Genomic DNA, 5,389 nt, shown 5'->3' on the forward strand with positions numbered 1-5,389 from the left:
ACTCCCCATAGTCCTCCATACAGTATACTGCACTCCCCATAGTCCCCCATACAGAACACTGCACTCCCCATAGTCCTCCATACCGTATACTGCACTCCCCATAGTCCTCCATACAGTATACTGCACTCCCCATAGTCCTCCATACAGTATACTGCACTCCCCATAGTCCTCCATACAGTATACTGCACTCCCCATAGTCCTCCATACAGTATACTGCACTCCCCATAGTCCTCCATACAGTATACTGCACTCCCCATAGTCCTCCATACAGTATACTGCACTCCCCATAGTCCTCCATACAGTACACTGCACTCCCCATAGTTTTCCATACAGTATACTGCACTCCCCATAGTCCTCCATACAGTATACTGCACTCCCCATAGTCCTCCATACAGAACACTGCACTCCCCATAGTCCTCCATACAGTATACTGCACTCCCCATAGTCCTCCATACAGTATACTGCACTCCCCATAGTCCTCCATACAGAACACTGCACTCCCCATAGTCCTCCATACAGTATACTGCACTCCCCATAGTCCTTCATACAGTATACTGCACTCCCCATAGTCCTCCATACAGTATACTGCACCCCCCATAGTCCTCCATACAGTATACTGCACTCCCCATATATGTATTCTATGTGTATATATCTATTCTTCTGTTTCTTTATTAAACCTGTCATTTACTGTATCGCGCACTGAATTGCCGGCTTTTCTAAAGGACACCGGCTGCGTATTTCTCGCAGGTCACATGTGTGGTCCGTGTGTAATCCGTATTTTTTGCGCACCCATAGACTTGCATTGGCGTACTACAGGCGGAATACGCTGACATACGCAGCATGCTGCGATTGGCACGGAGCGAAGAATACGAGCGAGAAATATACGGCTGATGGGAGCTGCCCCATGGAGAATCATTGGTCCGTGTGCAATGCCTGGTTTTCACGCCTCTCACTCGCCCGTGTGTCTCTCTAGTGTGACCCCGGCCTTAATCTGTTACTCCAGAGCAGTGTGATGGATTGCCACAGTTTGCCCGTCATCAGGATATTTGCTGCCGACTCAATTCATGATCTGGATCCGAGCTCCGTCCACCGACCCCTGAGGAATCCATCCGGGAGCAAAACGGAGGCGACATCTCCCCATCTAGATCTATGTGGTGAGTGGGACGCGGCCCCCGCTGTAAATATACGGCCATGACCGGAGCACTGCAGTCTTTTATGTGTTATTGTACCCTGGATTGCATGACATTCCCCTTATGTAAAGGGGTTGTCCAGTGCTCTTGTATAGAAGGCCTCCATGGGTGGGGGGTGACACCCAGTACCGCTGTCCAGTGCTCTTATATAGAAGGCCTCCATGGGTGGGGGGTGACACCCAGCACTGCTGACCAGTGCTCTTATATAGAAGGCCTCCATGGGTGGGGGGAGACACCCAGCACTGCTGACCAGTGCTCTTATATAGAAGGCCTCCATGGGTGGGGGGGAGACACCCAGCACTGCTGACCAGTGCTCTTATATAGAAGGCCTCCATGGGTGGGGGGAGACACCCAGCACTGCTGTCCAGTGCTCTTATATAGAAGGCCTCCATGGGTGGGGGGAGACACCCAGCACTGCTGACCAGTGCTCTTATATAGAAGGCCTCCATGGGTGGGGGGAGACACCCAGCACTGCTGTCCAGTGCTCTTATATAGAAGGCCTCCATGGGTGGGGGGCGACACCCAGCACTGCTGTCCAGTGCTCTTATATAGAAGGCCTCCATGGGTGGGGGGAGACACCCAACACCGCTGACCAGTGCTCTTATATAGAAGGCCTCCATGGGTGGGGGGAGACACCCACCACCGCTGTCCAGTGCTCTTATATAGAAGGCTTTTTGGGGGGTGGGGGGGAGACACCCACCACCGTTGTCCAGTGCTCTTATATAGAAGGCCTCCATGGGTGGGGGACGACACCCAGCACCGCTGTCCAGTGCTCTTATATAGAAGGCCTCCATGGGTGGGGGGGCGACACCCAGCACAGCTGTCCAGTGCTCTTATATAGAAGGCCTCCGTGGGTGGGGGTGACACCCAGCACCGCTGTCCAGTGCTCTTATATAGAAGGCCTCCTTGGGTGGGGGGGGGGAGACACCCAGCACCGCTGTCCAGTACTCTTATATAGAAGGCCTCCATGGGAGGGGGGGGGCGACACCCAGCACCGCTGTCCAGTGCTCTTATATAGAAGGCTTCCATGGGTGGGGGGCGACACCCAGCAAAGCTGTCCAGTGCTCCTATATAGAAGGCCTCCATGGGTGGGGGGGTGACACCCAGTACCGCTGTCCAGTGCTCTTAGATAGAAGGCCTCCATGGGTGGGGGGCGACACCCAGCACCGCTGTCCAGTGCTCTTATATAGAAGGCCTCCATGGGTGGGGGGGCGACACCCAGCACAGCTGTCCAGTGCTCTTATATAGAAGGCCTCCATGGGTGGGGGAGACACCCAGAACAGCTGTCCAGTGCTGTTACATAGAAGGCCTCCATGGGTGGGGGGCGACACCCAGCACAGCTGTCCAGTGCTCTTATATAGAAGGCCTCCATGGGTGGGGGAGAGACACCCAGAACAGCTGTCCAGTGCTCTTATATAGAAGGCCTCTATTGGGGGGTGACACTCAGCACAGCTGTCCTGTGCTCTTATATAGAAGGCCTCCATGGGTGGGGGTGTGACACCCAGTGTCCAGGGCTCCTATATAGAAGACCTCCATGGGTGTGGGGGCAACACCCAGCACCACTTTCCAGTGTTATTACATAGAAGGCCTCCATTGGGGGGGGGGTGACACTCAGCACCACTGTCCAGTGCTCTTAGATAGAAGGCCTCCATGGGTGGGTGTGTGACACCCAGTGTCCAGTGCTCTTATATAGAAGGCCTCCATGGGTGGGGGGTGACACCCAGCACCGCTGTCCAGTGCTCTTATATAGAAGGCCTCCATGGGTGGGGGGCGACACCAGCACCGCTGTCCAGTGCTCTTATATAGAAGGCCTCCATGGGTGGGGGGGAGACACCCAGAACAGCTGTCCAGTGCTCTTAGATAGAAGACCTCCATGGGTGGGGGGGCGACACCCAGCACCGCTGTCCAGGGCTCTTAATAGAAGGCCTCCATGGGTGGGGGGCAACACCCAGCACTGCTGTCCAGGGCTCTTATATAGAAGGCCTCCATGGGTGGGGGTGACACCCAGCGCCGCTGTCCAGTGCTCTTATATAGAAGGCCTGCATGGGTGTGGGGGCAACACCCAGTGTCCAGTGCTCTTATATAGAAGGCTTCCATGGGTGGGGGGCGACACCCAGCACCGCTGTCCAGTGCTCTTATATAGAAGGCCTCCATGGGTGGGGGTGACACCCAGCACCGCTGTCCAGTGCTCTTATATAGCAGGCCTGCATGGGTGTGGGGGCAACACCCAGTGTCCAGTGCTCTTATATAGAAGGCTTCCATGGGTGGGGGGCGACACCCAGCACTGCTGTCCAGGGCTCTTATATAGAAGGCCTCCATGGGTGGGGGGCATCACCCAGCACCGCTGTCCAGTGCTCTTATATAGAAGGCCTCCATGGGTGGGGGTGACACCCAGCACCGCTGTCCAGTGCTCTTATATAGAAGGCCTGCATGGGTGTGGGGGCAACACCCAGTGTCCAGTGCTCTTATATAGAAGGCTTCCATGGGTGGGGGGCGACACCCAGCACCGCTGTCCAGGGCTCTTAATAGAAGGCCTCCATGGGTGGGGGGCAACACCCAGCACTGCTGTCCAGGGCTCTTATATAGAAGGCCTCCATGGGTGGGGGTGACACCCAGCGCCGCTGTCCAGTGCTCTTATATAGAAGGCCTGCATGGGTGTGGGGGCAACACCCAGTGTCCAGTGCTCTTATATAGAAGGCCTCCATGGGTGGGGGGCATCACCCAGCACCGCTGTCCAGTGCTCTTATATAGAAGGCCTCCATGGGTGGGGGTGACACCCAGCACCGCTGTCCAGTGCTCTTATATAGAAGGCCTGCATGGGTGTGGGGGCAACACCCAGTGTCCAGTGCTCTTATATAGAAGGCTTCCATGGGTGGGGGGCGACACCCAGCACTGCTGTCCAGGGCTCTTATATAGAAGGCCTCCATGGGTGGGGGGCATCACCCAGCACCGCTGTCCAGTGCTCTTATATAGAAGGCCTCCATGGGTGGGGGTGACACCCAGCACCGCTGTCCAGTGCTCTTATATAGAAGGCCTGCATGGGTGTGGGGGCAACACCCAGTGTCCAGTGCTCTTATATAGAAGGCTTCCATGGGTGGGGGGCGACACCCAGCACCGCTGTCCAGGGCTCTTAATAGAAGGCCTCCATGGGTGGGGGGCAACACCCAGCACTGCTGTCCAGGGCTCTTATATAGAAGGCCTCCATGGGTGGGGGTGACACCCAGCGCCGCTGTCCAGTGCTCTTATATAGAAGGCCTGCATGGGTGTGGGGGCAACACCCAGTGTCCAGTGCTCTTATATAGAAGGCCTCCATGGGTGGGGGGCATCACCCAGCACCGCTGTCCAGTGCTCTTATATAGAAGGCCTCCATGGGTGGGGGTGACACCCAGCACCGCTGTCCAGTGCTCTTATATAGAAGGCCTGCATGGGTGTGGGGGCAACACCCAGTGTCCAGTGCTCTTATATAGAAGGCTTCCATGGGTGGGGGGCGACACCCAGCACTGCTGTCCAGGGCTCTTATATAGAAGGCCTCCATGGGTGGGGGGCATCACCCAGCACCGCTGTCCAGTGCTCTTATATAGAAGGCCTCCATGGGTGGGGGTGACACCCAGCACCGCTGTCCAGTGCTCTTATATAGAAGGCCTGCATGGGTGTGGGGGCAACACCCAGTGTCCAGTGCTCTTATATAGAAGGCTTCCATGGGTGGGGGGCGACACCCAGCACCGCTGTCCAGGGCTCTTATATAGAAGGCCTCCATGGGTGGGGGGGCAACACCCAGCACAGCTGTCCAGTGCTCTTATATAGAAGGCCTCCATGGGTGGGGGGCGACATCCAGCACAGCTGTCCAGTGCTATTATATAGAAGGCCTCCATGGGGGGGCGACACCCAGCACTGCTGTACAGTGCTATTATATAGAAGGCCTGCATGGGTGTGGGGCAACACCCAGTGTCCAGTGCTCTTATATAGAAGGCTTCCATGGGTGGGGGGGGGGCAACACCCAGCACAGCTGTCCAGTGCTCTTATATAGAAGGCCTCCATGGGTGGGGGGCAACACCCAGCACAGCTGTCCAGTGCTATTATATAGAAGGCCTCCATGGGTGGGGGGAGACACCCAGCACCGCTGTCCAGGGCTCTTATATAGAAGGCCTCCATGGGGGGGCGACACCCAGCACCGCTGTCTAGGGCTCTTATATAGAAGG

Source organism: Dendrobates tinctorius, unplaced genomic scaffold (genome assembly GCF_039654945.1).
Source record: "Dendrobates tinctorius isolate UK_male_01 unplaced genomic scaffold, ASM3965494v1 ptg000157l, whole genome shotgun sequence".
NCBI lineage: Eukaryota > Metazoa > Chordata > Amphibia > Anura > Dendrobatidae > Dendrobates > Dendrobates tinctorius.